Genomic DNA, 25,871 nt, shown 5'->3' on the forward strand with positions numbered 1-25,871 from the left:
GAAAAATGCAGAAGTACCATGGATTTAATTACTAGTTTTACCTTTAAGTGTTTTAGATTTACTAAAACAAATTGAAGTCTGATACACACCCCATACATATGAACCATTATTTTTTTTTGTTTTAGGTTATGGCAAATATAGGTTTTGTATTTAGACTACAAGAATAGATTTCTCCTCTCCTGCATCATAAAAGAGCTAAGTCATCATGATAGCACATGTGTGCATGACAAGAAAAAGATACTACATCTTAAATTAGTGCAATGACATTGCATATATTAAAGTTCTTTTCCTAGGTTCTTTTCTTCATGGCCTATTAATAAAGCATTTTTTCCCCTTTTCATTTTGCTGGGTCAGATGAAGATGACTTTTTTTCTGTGTAAGACTTTTGGAAGGGAATATTAGAAGGTTTTCTTTTCCTGTTCTAGTTATAACTCCAAAATAGTTATGTCTTTATATCAGCCTAACAATGTTTGCACAAAATCCTACCGTATGCTGGTATGCTGACCGAAGAAATTGTTTTTAACTTTTATAGCTATTTTAGACTGAGATTTCTGTCTTGGCTTTCTGGTCATATCACATGAAAATTTCAATTTTCAGACATTCAATGGCTATATGAGTGAATTTTAAAAACACAAAGAAGATGAGTTTGAGTCTTAAGTTTAGATTAATCATGCTTAGATGTAATTTAAAAACAAGTGAAACTTTAATTGTTCTTACTAAGAGCCAAACAGCTTCTGCAGTAAAAAAAAATAGTATTGGTGATCTTAACACATTTCACTGTCTTAGTGGACTAATGTTTCTCAGTGACGGCTACCTATAGATGGCACCAAGAGTAAATACTAGAGGGGCTATAGAGAAAAAGTCTTTTGAATCCAGTGTACTTTTGCTTCTGAAGAAGCAGTACTCAATGACTTTCTGATTATTATCACAGTGTTACAGTAGTTCTATTAATTCTTATGGATAATAATTGAAATTCTTCTGACCTAAACTGAATATAGAAAACAGGGACTGGATTCAGGAGATATTAGCTTAAATGGCCTTTGACTTAAATTCTGTCTTTCTAGCCTGTTCTAGGTCTGGTGACAATTCTGAAGATTTTAACATCTCGCACTACTGAGCAGCAGCATCACAAGGCTCTCTACTGCTGTGTATGCTGCTGAAGAAGATGGAGGGCTAGAACACTGTCTCAGGTGGTTTTTCTTTCCCCCAGCTGCATCCTGGTTTTCCTAAAACACAAGCAAAACCTTTCTGGGGGAAAACCAAGGGGTGCTGAATTACATCAGGAATGGTCCCAGTGCTGCACTATTTCTTTATGTGACCCTGTGCAGTGAAATGTTCTGAGACATGCTGGGAAGCAAAATTAGCCTTTGAGGCAGCACGGCCCTTGGTTTCTGTGATTACTACATGCATCACTGCCTTTCTGCTGTCAATCTCTTTGTCCATATTGGTTCAACATCCTCAGTCATAAAGCTTGCAATGCCAATTGGAAGCATCATCAACATTAATAATGTGTTACTCTCCATCTTCAACTGCAAATATAATAACCAAGCAAAAAAGTCAGCAGAAGCTGCACAAAGAGTCTGTCCCAGTGCTATTCACCATTGTAAGTAAAGCACCAATACATAAAGTACAGAGAAGTCAGGCTGACACTAGAGCAGGACTCTAGAGATTAGTAGAGATAAAAAGTCCATATTACACATTTTCCCATTCTGTCTTAGGTAGGGCAGGAAACAACATTATTAAGGGAAAATAATGTATGAGATATAAAGAAAGAAAATGTTGCAAGGTAACTAGTAACTATTTTAATTTCTAAATTTATCAGTAAACCTGAAATTAGATTGTTAATAATGGCTTTCTTTTTATCTGAGTTCGTAAACGCCAGAGGCCCTTATTCAGCATAGGACTTATCATTTTCATGAAAAATATTTTTATTTATCAAATGCACAGAACTTAAGATTTTTCCAGTTTCCTTAGTCTTTCCTACAATCTCAATCTTTCATTCATAACTTGAACAGTTATCATCTTGAGTGTCATCACACAGCACCTACAGGGTGGTTGGGAGGGTCACACCCAGCCAGCATGGATTCAGGAGGGACAGGTCCTGCCTGACCAACCTGATCTCCCTTTATGACCAGGTGAGAAAGGCTGTGGGTGAGGGAAAGGCTGTGAATGTTGCCTGCCTAGACAGTAGCAAAGCCTTTGACACCGTCTCCCACAGCATACTCCTGGCAGCCTGCAGCGTGGACAGGTGCAGAGAGCTGTGGTGGATGGTGCCGCATCCAGCTAGTGGCCAGTCACCACTGGTGTCCCCCCGGGATCTGGGTTGGGCCCAGTCCTGTTTAATACTTTTATTGATGATCTGGATGAGGGGATTGAGTCTACCATTAGCAAATTTGCAGATGACACCAAGTAGCGGGGAGTGTCTATCTGCTGGAGGGTACGAGGACTCTGCAGAGGGACCCGGACAGGCTGGATTGATGGGCCAAATCCAACAATATGAGGGTCAACAAGAACAAGTGCCAGGTCCAGCCCTTTGGCCACAACAACCCCCTGCAGTGCTACATGCTGGATGGAGACTGGCTGGAAAGCTGCCTAGTGAAAAAGGATCTAGGGTTGCTGGTTGAGTCAGTTGAACATGAGCCAATGTGTGCCCACGCGGCCAAGAAGGCCAATGGCATCCTGGCCTGCATCAGCAATGGTGTGGCCGGCAGGACCAGGACAGTGATTGCTACCCTGTACTCAGCACTGGTGAGGGCACACCTTGAGTGCTGTGTCCAGTTCTGGGCCCCCCAGCTTAGGAAGGATGTTGAGATGCTTGAACATGTCCAGAGAAGGACAGCAAGGCTGGGGAAGGGTCTGGAACACAAGTACTGCAGGGAGTGGCTGAGGGAGCTCGGGCTGTTTAGCCTGAGGAAAAGGAGGCTCAGGGGAGACCCTACCACTCTCTACAAGTCTTTTAAATTAGGATGTAGCCAGGTGAAGGACAGTCTCTTTTCCCAGGCAACTAGCAGTAGGATAAGAGGACAGAATCTTGAACTGTGCCAGGGGAGACGTAAGTAGGAAGAAGTTCTTCACAGAAAGGGTGATTTGTTACTGGAAGGGGCTGCCCAGGGAAGTGGTGGGGTCACTGTCCTTGGAGGTGTTTAAGGAAAGACTGGATGTGGCATTCTGTACCATGGTCTAGTTGACATGGTGGTGCTAATTCATGGGTTGGACTTGATGATCTCAAAGATCTGTTCCAACATAGTTGGTTCTGTGAGTCTGTGATTCTGTAAAACATTGTGCAAATGAGGTGAATGGCCATGTGCTATCACCCTTCTGGTGTTCACCTTCTCAGACAGATTTGTATGTATGGATTGCACTGCAGAGGTTCAAAGACCTGCAAAAAAAAAAAAAAAAAGAAAAAAGAGATTGAGTGCAAATGTTTAAATATATCTCATGCAGGATAAATTTTTGACATTGCTCATCAACTGTGGTTTTTCCAAGCACATCATTTCTTATAGCAGCACTGATCCTGTAAATAGAAAGAAACAGCGTTGTAGTGTTTGTTTCTGAGACAGGAAGAGTTCAAGGCTGTTGAAGACAGTTTGTGAGAGGAAAAGAAGGAAAAAAAAGGAAAGATTCAATTTTTAGGAAATTATTGCCTCAGAGTACACTTTTCTTTTGATGTTGGCTTGAATACTGTTTCCATCATGCAAAAAAATTTTCTGTTCTTTCTGTTTATTTCGTATCATTGGACTTAGGCAACAAATTTTCTATGCAAGAGATACATACACAAGGGGTTTTAATTCTTTGCTCCCCTTCTTTCTGAGAGCAAGTCTTAAATGCCTTCCATTTGGGGGAGGGGGGGTTAATACTCTAGTAAAGCTTTATTCCTTTGTCAAACAACAGATTTTCTGGTTTGTCGGTTTAAAAAACCTACCACAAAATAGGTTTCAAATACAGTGCGTGGCAGTGCCATTTTGGTTGAGTGCTGATGCGAAACATACAATCTATAAGGCTATTACACTGCTAAAGCCACATAAACTTCTTTTAAAAATTAAACATTTTGTTTCCTAACAGACAAAACCTGACATGGCATGTGTCATATTCTCATAGTACTATGGTACTATATCTCAGCCATTTTTAAAATAATACATGTACTGTGCTGTAATTATTTTGAAAGTGTTTAAAAAGTTGAAAACATTGTGTGCTATTTGAGGGTATTATTGCCTTTATTCTTCTTAACTGGCTTTTTGTAATTTCTTTCCAAATTCCTTCTCATTGAAAGAATTAAAGTTTTAATTGTTTTAATGTAACAAGGAGATGTGTAACTCTTCCTAGCTATGATATCTAACTTTTGAACTCTACAAATACATGTGAGTAGCACTAGTGATACCAACTGAACCCATAGAATTATGTTAGTATCTCCTAGTGCCTATAGTGACACCAAGCCACCATGAGCATTTTGTGTTTGGGGAGTGAATTCTTTTGGATAACAGAACAAAAACTGAATACTCCCTAACTTCTACACAGCCATTTAGTCTTAACTTCTCTCTCACTGATGCAATTTTACATAAAGTATTACATACTGTGTGTCTGTTTTTCACACATTTGGTTATAAATATATAAAATCACGGTGGAATAGAAAGAAAGTGTCATTGTTTGTACATTAAAATTTCTCATGTAAATTCCATGTATTCCTTTTTTATTATGCTCCAAGCTGATATGCAGTTCTTGTTATTGTTGCCTTTATCTTCATATAATTTTATATTTTTATATTTCAATATTCTCTTTAGCCCATAAGTATGACTGATTTGTTTCAGTCTTCAATAACAATATATTAATTCTTAATGTATAGGGATGCTCTGGATTGATGAACTTATTCCCATTCCTAAAATGTGCTTTTCCAGAAAAGGGTCAGTGTATTTTGATGTGATAAATAATACTCATACATTTTCTCTAAGTCTACAAGTCAAACATATTATAAGGCCATGTAATAATGTCAACATTTAAACAATTCCTTAGTGACCTTTAATTGCTTGATGCAGCCAGCATTTACTTTAATAGATTGGTCATGGTAAGTTTATCAAATTAAAAATATCTTCACATTGAGAAAGATATGACACATTGGGCACATGGTACTTTCTATGATTTTATTTTTTTTTATCTTGGATATTTCACTTAGCTAGATCAAAGCATCTTTATTATAGGAGAAATTCTGAAGGTACTTGATGCTTATATCTCCAGTGATAGAGCAGCAGATGACAAAATGTCTGGGCCACAGAGCATTTTTCATGTCTTCTAGGCCATATCAATTTTTCCTTAATTAAACACTCAGTAGGAGGCTTGCAATTTCTCTGTTTTATGCAAATCCTGAATTAAAAAATTACCTGCCATTTTAGGTGAAATAGAATTTAGTAGATTTGTGAAGTAGTTATCTTAATTAAAAGGAAAAATACTGCATGGTAACTCGGTTATTTTCCATGTGAACTTCATAGAATTTTAAATTTAAAGGAAGGAAAAGTATAGTTGCCCTTACTTTAGCATGGAGGAAAAAGAGAGACACTCCAATCAAAACAGCAAAATCTGTGAGGGATGGAGAAAAGCAACTGGAAAAGGCAGAATAAGAAAAATAGCTTCAACTACTTGAAGGTTGCAGAGAGTCAAGCAAAACTGAGTAAGGAAACACTTTCTGCAACAAGCCTTGTGTTAAGTGCTGAACGCTTCCTCTACCTCTTCACCACCTCCTGGCTTCATTAACAGTACCAGCTGTCAACAAGAGACAAACACCCCAGAAAAGGCCTTGCCCTTCTGAACGACTGAGATTTACTCGCTCATGCTTTTCCCCAGGATGCTCCACAGTCTTTCTTATCAAGGTCCCAAAACGTTTCAAAGCCCATGATGTACCCCAAAAATCGAATGTTTTGTGTGAATTGGTGGATGGTATAAGGAATACAGCTGACTTCTAACATGGTGTTTCCAAGCCATCGTCCTGTTCAGTGGAAGACTACCGATGAGCACAGGCTCTTGTTCATGATTTCCTGCTGTAATGCTAAAAGTGAATATCCCCTCAGGCTGTGAGAGCAGGGGAAATCGCCTCACTGGGCTCTACGCTCTCCTTACTCACTGCTTTCAATTGCCTTCCCACAGGTTAAATAATTTGGTTTAGGCTTATGAAGTAGTGTGAATTAATCTCCAGACTGACTTTATTTCACTACTTAGTGCTAAACAGCTGGCAAAAGAATTGTTTTTTTACTGAAGCATATCTCATTTTCTCATTGTCTTCAGTAAAACAAAGGAGCAGAAAGGTGGACATGATTATCAATTATGATTATCACTTATTTACATCTGCTTGAAATTCTAGATGCTTGATAAGTCTACTTGTTTTATTGAATATGAGAAAAAAAACCCTTTTCATTAAAAAACACAAGTTTTTGATTATTATTTTGGTACATCTTGCTGTATTAATGCAGTCTCTAAGAACATGGTGGTTGTCACCTATTAACTGTTAGAAGGCTGTACTACCTACAGCTGTAAGTAATATAATATTCTGTAAGTTCTAAGCAGATTAATCTCTAGATACCCTTTGCATAAAGATTTCAAGTATAGAAAAGCTTATTTAAATGGGTGCAACACTTTCTGCTCATACATTTACTTCTGGGATGCATATGGCAGCTATGTTGCAGCTATATGCAACATATTCCAGTGTTGCATAAACATTTACCTCTTTCAGACCTTTCAACATCAGCAAGTGTAACTTCCTTCCATGATTCTGCATTTATTTGCAATTATTTTTATTGTTAGAATAAGTAAAGGCAAAATTGGATGCTGTCTAAGCCATGCAGGTCTATTAGAATCAGTTCTTTTGTTCTCCAAAACAGCTCCAGCTGACATGTATGGGGGATATCTGCATGTGAGTGAGCAGAACCTCCCTAGGTCACAGGGAGCACAACCCACTCTGCAAGTGGAAAAAAACCAGCACGTCTATGCAGTTAGGTGTTTTTAGTTTAGAAATGTGCAGTAGGCATCACTTTCCTCATCAAGAAGGAAATTTCAATTGTAATTTACATAAATGCCTGCAGAATAGGTCTCAAGATTCTTTTAGGCAGATACAATTGCTTGTATTCATGCAGAAAGTCCCTGTTCTCTGTCATGCCCTTGGTTTTAATCTCCATAACATCCTAGCTGGGAGAAATTCTGTCTATAACTAGCAAAGCATAAAGGCAACTTCATTTGCAGTAACTAGGCCCTATCCACCAGTTTTTGAACGCACCCAAAAGACAACCCTTTTACTCTGGAGGCCAAGGGAAGGAGACAGTCTTCCCTGAGACATGGTGCTGTCAGCTATTTCAAAGCTGTTGCAGGAGGCATGAGTTAGGGAAGACTTTAGCGGTTCTTCTTACAAAGGTAGAGTGAAAAAGGTTCTTATTAGAAGGGTTAAATGTATTGCTAGCTTTCTGTGCCCACTCCCAGCAAATATTTTGAACGTAGGAAGTTTGAGTTCTTATGTGGGTCAACACAATGTAACTTTTCACTTTTCAGTTTATAGAGATAATGCCATCTCATAAGTGTAAGTTCTTAGACCGAACATTCACTTGGTAGTTTCTACTAATGTTTTCTACCCAGCGTATCAGCTCGGTTGACTGATAGCTTTCATATCATATGAGGGCAGCTACTCAAAAAGCTTAGAAACAGATTTTGAATTTAACACTTGTGGGCAAGGTGTAAAAGCTGACAGACAGCTCAGCACAGGCCAAGACACAAGCAGAAATTCTTGCACAATGTGTTGCCATGAAATGAAAGGAGACAATAAATTTGCATCACAGCATGGGAAGATGCAATGACCAAAATCTCTTGGCATCTCTGAAGAGGGAGAAGAAAATATTGTGGTGGAGCACCCTGTGCACAGAAAAATAATGATCCACTAGGTCAAAGTTACTTGTGGTTTACTGGGCACATAAAAGTGGGGTGAAAGATATTGTAAGTAGTTGCGTGTATTATGTCATACCTGAGGAAGAAAAGAGGTGCGGTAGGGCAGGACCCTGCTTGGGGAAGACACTGCCCTGCCCATGGTGGAGGCATGCCTCTCCCTGCTCCAGTGAAGCCCAGCCCTGCTGCTCCTTGATGGTCACTGGAGCCAGCACCCGGTGCTCAAAGCAGAGCTGGAATTCACCCCCTTCACGCATGGTCAGGGGTGTGTGCCCTTGGTGGGCAGTGGAGATCTGGCACTGCAGCCTGTTGGTGTTGCACAGTAAATGGTGGATCTGGCTTCCAGGCTGTATTGAAATAGTTTTGTGGTTTTGGGGGTGTTAATAACCTCCTGCCATATTTTGAAGTGGAAAGAGGCAATTTGAAGGCAAGTTGGATTAAAAAAAATATACCACTGTGGTTCATGCTTACTGCACTATAAGTAACTAGCAACATAGTCTTCAAGAGGGTGTGCAGAAAGGGAAGTAGGTGTTATTTCTTCACCAAATATCGTTTCATTTGTTTGAGGACACAGGCAGAGAGATAACATGCCACCAGAACAGAGGGAAAGAATTGTGTGCTTGAGTGTTGCTGGGGTTTGTCTTTTTTGAGGGAACTGGATTTACTGTAAGGAGTGCAAAGTGGCAGGAAAGAATAAGGGAGTGATTGAGAAGAGAAGAAGAAAAATACAGAGCTGCAGAGTGAAGACAAAGTGTGAAAAGGATATTATTTAAATGTAGCATTGGTAAATTATTAGAGTGAATGCCTTATTGACTGGAGAATGTTAGCAGAAGTTTAAATAACTTAATTAATTGGTCAGTTAATCATTGTCCGAGTTGCTTTCTCTTGGGTGTACATAACATTGTTTCTTGGTTTTTGCCACAAGTATTCAACAAGTAGAATGTGAGGCCTTTAGTATTTGCTCTGGTAATATGTATCTATATTTCATAACTTTCTGTTCTACAAAATCATTTATCTGTAAAAAAACTTATGGAACAGATGCACTGTGTGCTTTTAGGAGGAAAAAACCCAAACACCAAAACCACACCAAACCAAAACCAAAACTACACCTCTATCCTTATCTGATTAAAAATCTAAACTGAAACTCCAGTAGCCAAGCAGTCATGATCATCCAAAAGAATTCCCTGAAATAGATTTCATTTTGACCTGGTATGACTGCTGTAGCAAAGGAAGGTTAGTATGGCTGGCACCTTGAAAGGAATGGTGGGTGCAGTCATTTCAACAGGTGCCTCTCTCTCTTTCCTGGTAGTTTCAGTGTCTCATACACCTTTCTGAGCATCGGATTCATCCCCAGCTTTTTATCTGTTCTCTTTTTATCCCTCAGCCTCCACAACCCCCTTCTGATCAGGATAACTTGTTTTCATTTGTGGCAATCATTCATCAGTTTATTCTGAGTACTTCTACAGCCAAAACAGAAATCCATTAAATCTATATAGCAGTTTAATCTCAACCAATAATTGCTCATTAATCTTGCTGGAAATACACATTTTCTTCAGCCCACTGCCAAGGCACAAGCTCGAGGAAAAAAAGCGAAGTATTTAATCAGTTTTTTAAAGTTTGTTAATGACAAATTCTGGCTGACAGATTAAAAAATTAGGTCTGCTGCATTGGGGTGCATTCAGTTTTTAAAAAGTGATTAACTATATGCCAAGCTGTCAAAGAAATTTTGCATGAAAAAAGAGGAGTTGTTAACATTATTATGTCTCTCCCCAATGATTTTATATAATGTCCATTTTAAATATACATGAAAAAAATAAGTCAGCATCATACAGTGATTTTCAAAAAGTGGAGTTTTTAACTATGAAAAGAGAAGTCTGAAACACCTTTTATGCTCATTCATACCCTCCCCCAATTTTTTTTCTCCCATTGGTTTGACTTTATAAACACTTCTGTCTTCCCCTCTAAAATTTTAGTTGCATCTGCTAGCTAACTGAATTGAACAGATTTTGCTTTTTCGTCCTGAAGAACTTCTCCTCATTCTTGCTCTCCCATCAAACCATGGCTGCATCCTGGGAGACTCAGTTTTCCAGTGCAGTTGGATTTGCTGACACAGGTAGGTCATGGCCTGGGTTGATTTAGAAGTCCCACACTTGCTAAATAATTCAACCTATTTTATGGCTACTTGCTTAATACCCAGTTTCTGTGGAGCTGGTAAAGAGTCTGACAAAAGGTCAAATTGATTGTACTACTTTTCTCTGTTGAACTTTTGCTGCTTCCTCATACTTCTGTCAGTATATCTTCACTTCTGATTGATTTTCTTAATTCAAAAATTGATGCAAAAAAGTCTTTTCTAATGAAAAGCATGTTTGTCAATATTCTCCACTCCCTTTATGGATTTCTGTTGCGTTGTTACTTTGATTACCAGCTCCTGACCTGTTTGTATTCTGGTTTGCTTGAAAACCCAAATCTTCATCCTCCAAATGTGTAGTTTCATTTTAAAGATCTTTTTGAGACCAGAAAGCAGCCTCATGCTATCTGACCTGTACTGTATTTTTATATTCAGAAAGAGAAGAAAAACAACCTGTTGTGAGCAGCAAGTCTTTATTTCTGGTCAGAGATGAATTCCCAGATAAAAGGATATACTTCTTCTTTGCCATGTGACACAAAGTCAGACTTCAAAAGCCTTCTACTTGTTCAAAGGGACTTGGAGGCTGAAGAAGTGTCACCGTATAAGACTGTATATGACACACACTGCTGCTGTGCACTTGTTCTGTGCAAAGTACTGAGTCTTGAACTCTTTTTAGTTTGATAGAAAACCCATCATAATGTTTGACTATTACAAAGCTTCAGCATCACAGATGTTGAACTTTTCTTGATGCTTGTATACATCATACAAGAGGAAGCAAGTGAAGCTGCGTTACAGACATTGTTTTGTGTTGTGATGATGAATTGTTTCTGCCACTGATCACCACGCCAGCAACGCAGTACATGGCTGTAATAACACATTTTCACATTCTATTTGTTAGTTCCAATATTGATTAATCTTTTTCCAATGCAGCCTTAGACTTTCTTTGAGGTTAAATGCAGCAAATTTTGAGGATTTCTCTATTCAAACAGTAAATACTAACTAAAAAGATCCTATCATTCCAGTGAAAATAGCCCACATTACCCAGTCCTCCAAGATTTTATACAGTTGAGAACATCCTCTCATTAATTTGGTTTTCCGGGATTCTGTATTATTGCAGTGAAGTTTAATAAGAATGCACATGTAACAGAAGCACCTTCCCTCCCTACATTTGTTAAAGTTGTCCTATAAGGATGTGAACATGAACCCTGAATTGGCATCAAATTTGAAAAATCAAATTTTGATCAGGAAGTCTTTACTAACAACTTGATGTGAGGGAAGAGAATTGGCAGTCCAAGTGGAGACCGGTGATGAGTGGTGTTCCTCATTGATTGGTATCGGGACTGGTGATGTTCAGCATCTTTGTTGGCAACATGGACACCAGGACAGAGTTCACTCTTAGCAGGTTTGCTGATGACACCAAGCTAAGTGATGTGATCAACACAAGAGAAGGAAGGGACACCATCCAGCAGGACCTGGACAAACTTGAGAGGTGGAACTTTGCAATCCTCATGAAGTTCAGCAAGACCAAGCACAAGGTGCTGCATCTGGGTCAGGGCAATCCCAAGCACAAAAATAGGCTGTGTGGAGAATGGATTGAGAGTATTGGGGGCATTGCTGGACAGGAAGCTTGAAGTGAGTTAACAATATGCACTTGTAGCCCAGAAGGCCAACTGTATTCTGAGATGCATCCAAGGAAGCAGGACCAGCAGATCAATGGAAGTGATTCTGCCTGTCTGGTCTGCTCTTGTGAGACCCCACCTGGAGTGCTGCATCCAGCTGTGGAGTCCTAAACAAAAGAAAGACAAGGACCTGTTGGATTGAGTCAAGAGGAAGGCCCTGAAGATGCTCAGAGGGCTGGAGCACCTCTCCTGTGCAGACAGGCTGAGAGACTGGGGCTATTCAGCCTGCAGGAGAGAAGGGTCCAGGAAGACCTTATAGCACCTTCCAGTGTCTAAAGGGGGCCTACAGGAAAGCAAGAGAGGGATTTGTTACAAGGGTGTGTAGTGACAGGACAAGGTGGAATGGCCCTAAGCTGAAGGATAGCAGGTTCAGTTTAGATATTAGGAAGAAATTCTTTACAATGTGGGTGGTGAAGCACTGGAACAGGTTGCCCCGAGACATTGTGGATGCCTCATCTCTGGAAGTGTTCCAAGTCCAACATGGATGGGGCATTGAACAACCTGGTCTAGTGGAAAGGGTCCCTGTCCATGGAGGGAGGGTTGAAACCACATGATCTTTAAGGTCCCTTCCAACCAAAACTATTCTAGAAATCTGTGATTCTTTCTTCTTATCCTAATGCACTCTATTCTGCATTGCTGGACATCTAGTAGATTTTTCTCATGTTGTTAACAGGCAGTGAAACAATTCTGGATGTCTTACCTAGCAGTAATGCCTACCAGTGCACCAATTTACTTCTGTTTTAACTATAGATGTTCAAGATGAAATATTATAAACAAATTGCAGGCTACAAACTGGTCTTATTTGTGCTCATTGCAATATAGTCATAAATGCACATAAATGGCAGAAACAGAATATTCTTTAAGGGAGAATTTCTTCAATTTCTCCTATATTATCTGCATAAGTCAACAACCAAGAATTGAAAACAAGGGAGAAAAAATCCCCAGCACCATGGCTTCTGTGTCCTCTTTTTATGCTTGCATTTAATCTTATGATAGTGAAAAGTACTAAGTAGCACAAAATAGTACTGACCATTGAGCACTGCCTATGAGAGGTGGGTGTCATGGGTTTCTTGAGAATAAGGTTATCTATCAGATCCCATGGTTCTGATGATGATTAAATCATCAACAGAAAAAAACATGCAGATTACACTGTGGAATAACCTACTTCTTTTTTTGCCCCTTTTTGTCCCATCCCACTTCTCTAATACAAAGCTCAGAGCAGCTTTCTGTAACAAGGCTCTGCATAGCCCAGGTGATTCATGTTCTCTCCAAGAAACTGGGATTATCTTCAGCATGCCTTCTGAAATTGTTTTGCTTTCTACTCTGTGACTTAAAAGTGGCTCACATTTTGCGAAGTTCTTGCTGAGTGTTAAAAACATTTAGCAATAATGTTTTTCTCAAAGCTGCTACAAAATAGTAGGAAATTCTTAGTAGTTCTTTTAACAAAGCTGGCTAGCAAATGGACATTTTCTCTGCTTGCTTTCTGTTACTGAGCTACTTATTCCCCCAAACAGGAAAACAGAGTAAGTCTTAAAGACTCTGTGGCCTGTAACATAATTTTAAAATAATTTTGCCATTCATTGGTGTTACAGAACATAAAGAGCAAAAGTTGGTGGAAATAACTGCTATCTACTACTGTCTATTCAGACCCTGAAAAAAGGCTTTCTTCATTTATTATGCAAGAACAAAATCCCTGTTTATTCAATTTGCCTGAGCTTAGTATGCCATGGAAGAAAAATTGTAGGGATCTGCAGGGCCACCATGCCCAGTATCACACAAACCTCTCGCTTATACTTAGAGTGGTTGTCTCCATAGGGTTATAAAATCAAGAGAGAAACATGAGTAAAATATAGTAAGATACTCTGACAGAGGCCTGAGCTTGTGAAAAACATCTGAAGTTTTGCAGTATTTGAAGACTATTTCACGGTAACTTAGTGTCCCAGACCAGAAAATGTTAGTAGAGAAAAAGGAAAAATTCTGGAGTAATCTCCATCTGCGTCAAGCAGAAGAACAGCAAAGAACCCTAGAAAGGGTTTAGGAGGAAAAAAACCCTACTACAACTCAGTACAGAAACTACCTCAGTAAATATCTTTATTTACTTTATTTAATTTAAATGAAATAGTCTTATTTCTAGCAGGTACAGCAGTTTCTCCTGTGCATGAGTGTTGGCTCACTACACACGTTAAGGATAGCACAAGCTAACCCTTAACTCTGGCCTTAGAAAAACGGCATTGAAATGTTTACAGATGTATCTTTTCTGAAAACACAGATTCCGGTATTGATGTTTTTCAGTCAAATTACAATGAATCCACCTCGGCACTACACTCTTGATGTTTGGAGATGTTTCAAATGATTCTTGATGAGCCAACATGAAAAAAGGGGAATGGGCACTTGTGTAGATTAAAGTGAGGTGTGGATGTTTGCATAAAAACACTGAATTATGGTTCAAAGATAACTGTTCATGTGTTGCATGAATGAAAGAAAAATCATACACCTGATCTCCTTTCTCAGCATTCCAACTAAAACACAGTTTTCCTTTTATTCCAGTAGTTCAGGAATAAATTATAGGGTTTCTTTCTGTTTCTCTCTGTTGAAACTCTCAAAGTTTGCACAGCTTCAGCATACAATGGGTCAAATATCAACAGAGCGCTTAAGGAGTTGATCAATTTTAAGTGTGTAGGAGTTTCTCTGATTCAGAAAAAGTAGGTATTCTACCCATATACAGAAACAGTATATGGGTTTGAAACAGGAATAGTTTTCCTCCACTTTCATCAATCAGTTTTATGAGATAGAAACCCTTTATATAAAGATAGCAATCTGCACAAATGTCAAATGATTGAGCAACTCTTTCATGAATATGGGGCAATACATTTTAATACCAATCATTGATTTTGGCAATGAGAGTGAAATCCCTTTGAATTGTATTGATAGGTTACATTTCTCTATTAAATATACTGCAAAATGGCCTGAGTGTTGTTGCACTGCTGCAATAGATGCAATAACTTTATAGTACCTGTTTTCTTATTTTTTTAACACAGCTTTTCTGAGGTGGTGATGCATATTAGCTCATTGAAATGAAACAGGATGGCCCTTCACAATATTTTAATAAAAGAGAACAAGCTCAGGCTGCTATGTAATTAACTTATGCCTTTGAGATATTCTTGCATGTAGATTTTTTTTCCTATTAAATTGCCATTTATTTGTGACCTTTAATGTATCACAAACAGTCTTCTTTCTACATCCTAAGCAGCGCTGGAGAACAACAATAAACTGTTGTATTGCTCTCCTTAAATGACACTTACAGCTTGGCAGAGTTACAAGGAAGCTGGTAGGTTTGCCATTCAGGAGCTAAAATAAAGGACTTATCCGTTGCTCCCAGCAACATTTTACTTCCTTGAAATTTTAGAAATACAATTAACTGTTGGATTTTCCCCTTGCAAAAGTTTCTGGGATAAGTAGCTGATTGTGTCCTTTAATAATATTATTATTACTATTATTATTATTATTATTATTATTATTATTATTGTAGTTGTTACTGCTGTTATTATTTCTTTGGCCTCAGCAGGTGTTCAAAAGAAGTTTCTAATGCTAAACCTCTGAAACTTCTTTGGAGCTATCTGTTTCTTCCTTCTCTTTTGGGAGGAGGCTGAGGGCAACCCCTGCACCTGTGTCTGCTCCAGGCAGCACACACAAACCCAGGCAAGATTGGTAGAAGCCAAATCAGCTACTTTTTTGTCCCTTCAGACCCTGAAATGCTGCTTTTCCTCCCTCAACGTGTATGTCGTGTCCTGTCAAATCAAGCAAAAGTGACCTCAGCTTCATTGTGACATTTTGAGAGAAGGCTACTGAAGTGTGCAGTGAAATTTTATGATTTCTTATCAAAAGTGGTAAATATTAATGATAGAGGATCTTGAGTACATGGTCACCGGGGTTCAGAGAAAGGGGTGGCTCTATGTAAGTAGAAAGGATCTGATTTTTTAAGATCTGTATTGAATATGGAATTTTAAGAAAAGGCTAAAATGCAAGCCTCTAGTCCAGTCCCGCAGCCTTTTACCTAATCATTGGCAGCAAATAACAAAGGCTGTGTGCAAGGAATTCTTTTAAAATTAAAAGAATATAAAAATTACATTAAAAACCTTGGGCTCATTTTGGAGTCTAAGCTGACAGTTTATTCACACAAAGTATTTGAGTATGAAACTTAATATTTATGTGAAAGGGAAGGCTATTTTGCCTGATAGGATCTTTATATACAAAATAATGGAACAGTTGTTTTCTACCAGCATTCAGATCACAGAGGTGTTGATCAATGGAAATGTGTGTACTGAATAAGGCACTTTAGCCAGAAATTGTTAGGAGCAAGTTAAATACTTTTGACTTCAGCAGAATAATTGAACCACTTTAACATCTGCACCATGGCAAAAAAACCACCAATCTTTTATGGGCATAATTATACCTATGGAGATCTTGCCTGGGGTTGTAGAAATTTGTCATGAGTATTGATTGAGTTTCATTTCCACCTCTGGCATCTTGATCCTTGACCCAAGAGCTCTCAGACATCAGGGTGCACACAAAGTCTTGCTGCATTCAGTGGCAAATTAGGCTGTACATGGATTTGTTCCTAGCAATGTGGTTTGGAGCCTCAGAGTTGTCCCCACTGGAGGCTGGACCAGGCACTTATCCCTTAGCTTGTGAACTCGTCATCTCTTGCTGTGCACACATCTAAAAATTCAAGAGTAAGTTTTATTTTCTAGATGACTGTATATTTTAAAGTTTCACAGATTCAGGTCATACAGTCTGAAAAGCAGAAGTTTAAAAGAAAAGTTAAAAGAAGAATATTTGCCCCAAAATGTAATGTTTTGTATTTTAAGAGACGAATAAGACTTGTAAGACTCTGATGTGGAGTTAAATACATTGTGTGAAGTTATGCTATGCATAGAATCATAGAATGTCTGAATTGGACAGGACCTACAAGGAACATCAACCCCCTGGCCCTGCACAGGACAGCTCCAAGACATCACAGGATCATCACACATCATCACACCACGTGCCTGAGAACATTGAACACTTCTTGAACTCTGTCAAGCTTGGTGCTGTGAACACTTCCCTCATGAGCCTTCCAGTGCCCAAGATTCCTCTGGGTGAAAAACCTTACTATAATATCCAACCTAAACCTCTAACACAGCTTCAAGTCGTTCCTTTGGATCCTGTTACTGGTCACCGCAGAGAAGATATCAGTGTCTGCCTCTGCTTCCCCTCACAAGGAAATTGTGACTGCAATGATGTCTCCCTTCAGTCTCCTCCAGGCTGAACACACCAAGTGACCTCATACAGTCCTCAATGCAGCTTCCCTTCAAGGCCCTTCACCATCTCTGTGGCTCTCCTTTCGTTGGTCTCTAAAAGCTTAAAGTCTTTTTTATATTTTGGCACCTAAACCTGCCCCCAGCACTCGAGGTGAGGCCGCCCAGTGCAGAGCAGAGCAGGACAATCCTCTCCCTTGCGTGGCTGCTGATGATGTGCCTGATGCCCCCCAGGGCATGCCTGGCCCTCCTGGCTGCCAGGGCACTGCTGACTCAAATTCAAGTTGCCATCGACCAGGACCCCCAGGTCCCTTTCTCGGGCGCTGATTTCCAGCCTCTGGTTCCCCAGTCTGCCCCTACATACATACATGCCCCGTCCCAGCGGCAGAATCCGGCACCTTCCCTTGTTTAACTTCGCAGGGTTGGTGACTGCCCAGCCCTCCTATTTGATCACAAGCAGCTTATCGACTTCCCTCAATTATAAAACCTAAACGACTATACCTGTGTGCGGAGATCGATCTGCACTCTGATGGAAAAAAAAAAAAAAATTGCTGAAGACGCGTGTCTGCGCCAGTGGCAGGGCCAGGGGCTGCAGCCGCCGCCCGGCTCCCGGCCCCGTGTCGCCGAGGGCCGCTTCCCCGAGCCGCTGTCGCGACCGCTGCGGCGGGGGGCGGCGTGGGCGGGTCCGGCGGTGGCGGGGGCGCGGGGGGCTCGTCCCGCCGTTGCCATGGAGCCCTTTGTGCCCGCGGAGCGCCTCCCCCGGCCCGCCCGCCCGCCCGCGCTGCCCCCGGGCCCGGCAGCTGCCGCCGCTGCCCGCGGCCCGGCCGCGCCCCCGGCCCCCGCCAGCCTCAGCGCTCGGCGGCGCGGGCTGCCTGTTGTTGTCGGCCCGCGCTCTACCCGCCGCTGGGAACGGCCGCCCGCAGCCGCCGCTGCTGCTGCTGCTGTTCCCAAGTTTCTTTTTGTAAGTGTTAAAAGGAGAGGGGGTTATGAAAAAAGAAGTGTAGAGCAGCTTGAGCCGCCGCTCCGGAGAGGGGGGAAAGTCGGCTCGGCGGTGAGGAGGCTTCCCAGGGCGCAGCGAACTGATTCAGGACATTAATTTCCAAGTGGGCGACAAAAGGTAAAGCCTGAAAGATGGGTCGCTTGTGTGAGATGGAATGGGAGCTTTCGTGGAAAGGTTCATAACTTGTCTTAAAACGTCACTTTTGAATGTCTTTCGGATGGTGTTCGACCTCAAAATGCTGTAAGTCTCTTACCATAGGTAGCATAATTAGCCACATTTTAGAGTTCACAGGAAAGGCAAGAAAGTAAATGTTATTCTTCAGTACCTTATTTCCCCCAAATGCCTCGTGTTCCTATTCAGCAGCACTTGATTTGACCGCGGTTATTTCTTGGTGCGACCCGTCTAAAGCAAAGCTTTAAGTAATTCCAGAGTGGTTATAATTCAACGAGCCGATCTTCCTTGTGCAAAAATGTAATTCTGTAGGTGCATACTTTTGAGTTCGCAGACCTGTTGCTTTTTACTTTCACCCTAGAAAATGTTCTCAGTAAAATACCATATATTCAACTATAGCGATAGATCTCTTTTCAAATTATAGTCTTACACAGGTGAGAACGGGATTTGCATTTTTTATAATTATATTTAGCCTTTCAGACTTTGCTGGGGGCTTTTCAGGTAGCTTGTTTTTGTTGGGTTTTTTTTTTTGTTTTTTTTAAGATGCATCAGCTAATTTGAAATTCATTACAGCTAGTAAAAATAATGCATGGTTATGACTTGCTAGTTTCATCTGGTGCTGCCCAAGTCCCAGGGAAATGTGACTGACTGTTCAAGGGATTAAATAAATGAATTTCATGTGGAAGTCAGTTGTGTGGAAAAAGTTCCGACAGCCTTCTTTTACACAGATCTGTATACTTGTTAAAGGTAACAGTTCAGTAGTTTTATCTTTTGGCTGAATAAATGAAATACATAAAATGTAAAAACAAGCCACCCTTCCTTATGTCTAGTACTCTCTACTAACGATAAAAAAGAGAGTTTTTAGAGCGTGTTGTTTTTATGTATTTTTCCTGAATCAAAACACTGCAGAAATGTCTTAATGTGTTTACTTGGTGACTGCATTTGTGCAATTAAAGGAGTAAACATGTGTCTTCCCAAAGTCCCGAAAGGACTGAAATACGAGACTTTGGGGAATTTTTTTTTCTGTTATAGTTTGTTTTTATCAGTTAAAGTAGGAAACAAAAGGTTTTCTAGATCAAAATGGTATAACTACTCAATGTTAAGCTAAGGGCTGGGGTGTTTTGTGGTATGGGTTTGGTTTCTTTTTTTTTCCCTTTTTTTTTTTTTTTTCTGGTAATCTAGAGTATTCATCTTTCTTCAGATGTTCCCATCTTTATTAGACCAATAGAACTTCTGTAATTACTTTAAGACCAAATTTTATTTCAAGAAAAGTTTTGTAAAACAAATTTAACATTTGACTAGTGCTCAGTAGTTTAAGTGCTGTGTGCAATTGATCCAAGCTTTTTCCCACTTGATCCACCTAGTCATTTTAACTAGTTTATACCACTAGACTGCTTTTAGTAAGACTGCTTAAGTTATTCTGCGGTATTTTTCACTTGATTGTGGCATCTTAAAGCGTGCTCATTTCCTGTGGATTTTTCAGTAGCTTTCTAATTGTAGACAGTTTAATCTTAGTGGCTTCTGAAGTCTTTTGCAGAAACTGGGTACCTTCTTCCTCTCCCTCTTAAGATGTGCTGCATAAAGGCCCCAGTTGGTCTCAACGGTGGGAAGAACATTAAAGTGACTTAGAAACACTCATGAAGTGCTTGTGAAACCTGTGGTGTCAGAGCAGTACCTGAAGTTGTTATAGCAGTTAATTCCAGTCTCCTTCTCTAAAGTCCTCTGAGTCAGGTGTAGAAATAAAAATTCAGTGAAGTTCCTAATACAGTGTGCTCTCAGTGGAACCTCCTGTGGTTGATAAATATTTCAAGAAGCTGAAAGTTAGTGATACATTTTAAATGCACTGCTAAGCTGAGATACTTCATGGTCCTTTGCATACACATTTGCATTATTCATTTGTGCTGTGCAGGTAGATAATGGGCCAAATCTATCTTTGGTATTACTCCACTGATTTCTGAGTAACTGAGCTAATTCAACCATATGTGTACATTTTGCTTTTTGGAAGTCCAAGGCTAAGTCAGAATTACTTTGGTGATTTTATTATACAGGTAAGAGTTGTTTGTACACTAACTATTAATGTTTGGTACCTTAAGCATTTCTTCATTAAGATAAGCAGAAGGTATAATTTAATTTTCCTTCTTTTCTTCTGAAAAAAACCCCGTGGTTAGTGTTTTAGTTGCTGAAGTGACTGAGAGATGTGATAAACCAGCTGTCGTTGTTAAAAGTTCATCCTAGTAACCTACTAACTTAGAAGTTTTTGACACACTTCTTTGTACCATGATCCACTCTCTCTGCATGTTTTAATCAGCCTTCCATGGCTGAGTCCATGATACTGATGTGCTGCATTTGTGTGTATGCGTGTGTGCAAACTGTACGTGTATCTCTATTTTAAATAACTAGGTACTTGCTTTAACTTACAATGAGAGGCAGAGGTAACAGAAAATGGAAAGCCTTGATCCACTTGCATGGACTAGGTTTAAAATGCTGACTCTGAGCAGGTCATTCAGATGGCAGAGTATGTAATGCATTTGATGGAAACTACTATCCCTACATTTAAATCTGTATATGGAAAAGATTATTGTTTGTGGAGGAGCTTTCTTTCTTTATTTCTTTCTTTTAGAGGATAATGATGTTGTAGAAATTTTAATGTCAAGTCTAAAGACTTAATTTTAAGATCCAAAGAGATCCTATCAGAAGACCCTTAGCAGGGGGTTCATGCTATTATGAATAATTTCTGCCAGAGATCAAGGCCTTTGTATGGCATTCTCAGAATGCTCATTCCAGTAATTGGCTTTTGAAAAAGCTAACCTGAAAATTAAAGCAGAAACTTTGTCCTCTCAGCTGTGAACTCATGAAAAACATCTCTGTCAGTGTTGAGTGCTACAAAAATTTGCAGTTTTAGGGGTGTGGAAGAAAAAGTACGTGGAAACACAACTTTCATTACATTTAGTTGAAGTAAAGCTCTACTTAATACACCCTGTGTCTAACATTTTCTAATGACAGTGTGCAGAGCCATCTTATTCAGCAAAAGTCCTTCCTGTTATCACAGCACCATGGAGCAAATCAGAACTTGTGAGTCAATAAGAGAAACACACATTTAGTATGTTGCCAAGGAATTATCACCATTGCACATAATTCCTTTTAAGACCTTAAGTTCTAAAAGTTTTATTCTCAGTGGAATGAAACGTGTTGAAGTCAAATAACTTTTGAAGCTTTAGCAGTTGTCAGAGAAGCTAAGTCTTGGGACACCTCTCTCCTGTGCCAAGGAATTCTGTAAAAGTCTATTGAGAGTGCAATAAGCATTTATTGACAATTTCTTCTAAAACTATAGGCAGAGAAATATTATTTTTTTGAACTGTTGAGCAATTACATTAAATTGTTTGGCGATCAGCAGGCACTCAGATGTCATCATGTTTTTGGGAATTTTTCCTAGTTCTGGCATCAGTTTTCCTGGAAGTGATGAGTACTGATTTTTTTTTTAAAGAAAACTTGACTTCTTTTAAATAATGTTAACACTGACCAGGTGTACACCATGTGTCTAAGATATTTTGATTGTGTAATAAATTAATTAATACTGATTATTGCCATTCTCTTAGCTTTGTACCAGTGTTTTGTAAGGATACGTGGAGTGGTACCAAGCAGTCAATTTGGAAACTGAGGGCAGAAGATGCGTTTGCTTTTTAGTATGTATAGGCTCTCGTTCTGGCGTAAGCTCAAGGCTGTTTCACCTGGCACAGGTACCCTTTCCTTGTGATGTTTGCATGCACAGTGGCTCAAAGATAATGTTGGTTGCCATGGTGGGAAGAGGGCAGAGTGCTTGTCCAGCCTACTGGATGGCCCAGCAGACTATAAATAAGTAACAGCATTTTTTCTACAGCCTTGGTTGTGCAGTTGCTCATTTCTATTTTGTGAACCCACTGCACAGTTGGAATTTGTAGTAAATCTGAAGTCTAGTAAGTTTGCTTTTCTGTGTTTTCAGCTCTTTCAACTTTTCTTAACTGACGGAGCATGAATGTGCAAAAGGGACATGTCTGATACAAATCTCCTGCGCAGAGGATTAAAATGACTGCATCATCAATAATGTCAGAGGGGTGCTGTTGACTAAAATGTAGAAAACAATATAAAAATGAAGAGGAAATATCACACACTTGTAGGTTTTTTTTGCAGGTAATGGCCATCATCAGAAGGGTCAGTATTTTATTGCTGAGCCCAATCTGGCATGAACCTTCCAATCATGCTTTTATCTTTTAAAATCTTGAAGCCCTTAGTTGTCACAAGATGGCCTTTAAGCAATAGAAAAGTCAGCCGGTTGCTGGGAAATAACTTAGAAAACCTAAAACATTCTTCTAATTCAAGAGATGGTTAATTGAAAATAGGTAAAGACAAAGTATTAAAATAGAAGGATAGCAAGATTTTAAGCAAATAATCAAAACCCTTCAAATCCCAATAAATAGTTTTGCAATTTTATTTTTTTTTAAAGTTTACAGTGCTACCTGTCTGCCCTGCCCTGATTTCAGGTTAGATTTCTTTTGGCTCCCCAGTTGACCCTCTCAATTGGTTTTTTATGTGATAAAAATTGAATAGTCAAATTTCAAACTGGGAGTCAAGCGTGCAAATGGCTCCATGACAGCTTTCTCTGAAGAGGGGTTCTCATCTTTGTCCTTGGTCTGTGCTCCTTTTCTCCACCTCAGTCTGCACAGTGGCACTGTTGTTTTTCATTGTCTTTCTGTGGCATTCAAAGCCATTATGTATTCACAGCTCTATAGTGCTGAGCTATGACTCTTTTTAAATAATTCCCACCTAATTGATACTCAGTCACATGGGTAAAGTCCTTCAAAAAAACTCCTGTCAGCCCAGTCCCTGCCATTAGCTGGGGAGAGAGATGCTCCTCAGTTCTTAGGTGAAATTCAGAGCCATTAGGGAGGGAAGTTCGTGGCTGCTGAATCAGTGGAAATATTTTTAGTGATCTGTCTCTAGTATTTTTTTTTCTAATGAACTTGACGATATTCAGTCAAAGCCAGAAGTTCTCAGATGGTTTAAAATGAGGTATCAAGATCTGCTGAAATTAGTGGAACTTGGCTTACTTACCAGGAGGTGGGTCTGTGTTGGGCTGCCTTATGTTGCCCTTGTAGTTATGGAAGACTTGCTGAGCTGATACAGAATGTGTAGGTTTTGTTGTGCTCTTGCTGAAACTGCTACACAACTGCTTTAAGTAACTTCAACCATAGTAAACTACAGCACATCTTGGCATACCCTGTGGAGGAGGTGAAATGTCACCAGCGTTATCTGCGTAAACTCTATTTGAAATTATGCGCTCAGAAGGATGTAATTAAAAGAGGAAAGAAAATAATATATAAACTGCAAAAGCCCTTGGGCTTTCCTAAATAACTTTACAGCATCCTCACCATATTTGTTCCCCTCTAAACAGTCGTAAGGGTAGACATTGCACTGGAAGGGTGTGTACTTGACATTCATAAAGTTGCAAACACTGATGTATTTGGGTTTAATTTTAACCAAGCACAGATGCCTAAAAAGTCATTTCCAGTAAGTGATTTGCTGGTGCTAGGATCTGATGAATAACTAGCGTTCCCTAATCTATTAGTTGAACAAACATATAGAAAAGAATTTAGAGCAATTTTATTTTAATATAATTGTTCCTTTATGAGATTAATACTACATATGAGTATTGGTAACCCCAGCATTAATCATATTTCCTTCTTCATAATTCTTTTTCTGCCTCAGTTCACTGTAAGGCTATAAATGCTCTGGTCCGACAATGATTTGTGATTTTCATCACAAATAACAGAGACTGTGTATTCAGCACCAAAATACTAAATGTATTGAAATTGTAGTTACAGAGATGGAGAATTTTCCTTCAGCAGTGGCATAATGGAGTGTGTAGATTTCTCAGTCATTTTTTCTCATATGAGTTACTTGCATCCACTTTTGAGGAGGTCATGTTATACCTCCATTATCCCATAACTGCTCTTGTAATGTGCTGGCAGTCCATGGTTTTGGTTTGATTAGGGTTTGGTTTGGTTGCTTGGTTTTGGGTTTTGTTTGTTTGTTGTTGTTCTTTGGGGTCATTTTGTTTGTTTGTTGCTGTTTTGTTGTGGGGTTTTTTTGGTTAGGTTTTTTTGTTTGGTTCTTTTGTCTGTGTTTTTACAACTATTGCTTAAATTTTGTTTCATAGATGAAATAACTACTTTGTTCACTTTTCAACTGTAATGTAGTTATTCCTATGTATTTTGTTCCTAATAAGTACCACCAAAAAAAAGTTTTTAAACTATTTTTTAGTATACCTATAAGTGGGATTTTTCAAGTGCCATTGCCCCTGTTAAATAAGCTTCTGCAGTTTTTTTAAGGCCCATGTACATATGCACACAATGCTGAATTATATGAAGAATGATATCAAAATTAGCCATGTCTAAATTAGCTCTGTATTTAAATAGGAACTTTACCTGGAATGTGCATCTATATACTCCCTCAGTGCTCTTTGCTCAAGTTGTATGTCTTTGAAGAGTGGCATTTCAGACAGGTGAACATTAGTGCTAACAAATTGTTATTTTCACCGTATCTTTTAGTTTGACAATCTTTTATTTTCACTGTGTTTAATAGTAGTTTAAAGTATATTTTTAAATTAGTGTTAAATTATCATAATGAACCTGTGCAGCACATCATAAATAAGTTTCTTCTAATAGCATATGAGCTGTCTGGCTTATACTGTAAATTTTGTACAATGAGAACTTGCTATAAATCAGACACATGCTCCTTGATTCAGTTGATGGAATAGGCCAGAACTTCATTTGCTTGGTAGCTGTAGTTCTGTGCTGGAGAGCTAACATGAGGTCACAGCTTCAGGGAGGCAGGTAAGGGGGAAACAAAAAGTAAGGTCTTAAAAGGTGGTGGTATTTTTCATTTGGATAGCTAGCTGACATATTGGTCCTTCCAACTAAAGAAAAAAGGCTGCTGTTATTTTAACAGCACAGTGAAAATGTATAGACATTTTCAAGGAAAGATTAAAGCAGAAGGGTTTATAGATCCATCACATATTGAATGAGACCCAAAGCACCTTTGCAATCTCCCTGTAGGCATCTCAGGACTGGCTTACACTCAAATGGAATAGGCAAAGTTCATCTTTTTCCTGTGGACAATGGCAATACACTCTCTGCTGGATTACCTGAAAACATTCCTTAAAAATTACAGGATTTCCTTTAATGGATAAGCTCTTGTGATAACAGCTTCTTGACACTTGTATCTTTGGGCTCTCTTCTTCAGACTATCATGACAGATTTTTTTTAAACATTGCCAGTTTGTTTATGTGTTGGTGATGATTTACACACAGATGCAATAGCATTGCTTCAGAGCATGTGCATTACACATGTGAATTTACCTCTTTGCAGAAAATATTACCTGAACTAATATTCTAGAAATACCAACAGTCTACTTCAAGTATATGAAATTTTATTAAAAGCTTTGCTATCTGGAAAGACACAAGGCATCTCAGTCTTGAGAACGTGCTTGGTGATGTTTGTGGAAAAATAGAGGGAATAAATTTGGCTGTGGCTCCTTGGTCATCCATGTTCCTGCACTTCTAACATGAAGACAGAAGTGGAGGTGTTTTGTAGGACAAGATGCTTACTGTTTTAAATAATAGCAAAATTCTACATACTTGGGAGTGTCTT

At 39.3% G+C, this 25,871-nt stretch overlaps 1 protein-coding gene across 8 annotated transcripts in view; it reads left to right on the forward strand.

Moving 5' to 3' along the window:
• CTNND2 (catenin delta 2) overlaps window positions 1-25,871 on the forward strand; it is a 640,288-nt gene that overhangs the window by 199,878 nt on the left and 414,539 nt on the right. Inside the window, exon 1 of one of the 8 annotated variants that reach the window (XM_038129855.1) lies at window positions 17,840-18,132. The exons of the other annotated variants lie outside the window; for them this stretch is intronic. The gene's annotated coding sequence lies outside the window, so the exon portion shown is untranslated. Of the gene's footprint in view, window positions 1-17,839; window positions 18,133-25,871 lie in introns of those variants that run through there. 8 annotated transcript variants of the gene reach the window in all.

This window comes from Motacilla alba, chromosome 2, assembly GCF_015832195.1.
Source record: "Motacilla alba alba isolate MOTALB_02 chromosome 2, Motacilla_alba_V1.0_pri, whole genome shotgun sequence".
Lineage (NCBI taxonomy): Eukaryota > Metazoa > Chordata > Aves > Passeriformes > Motacillidae > Motacilla > Motacilla alba.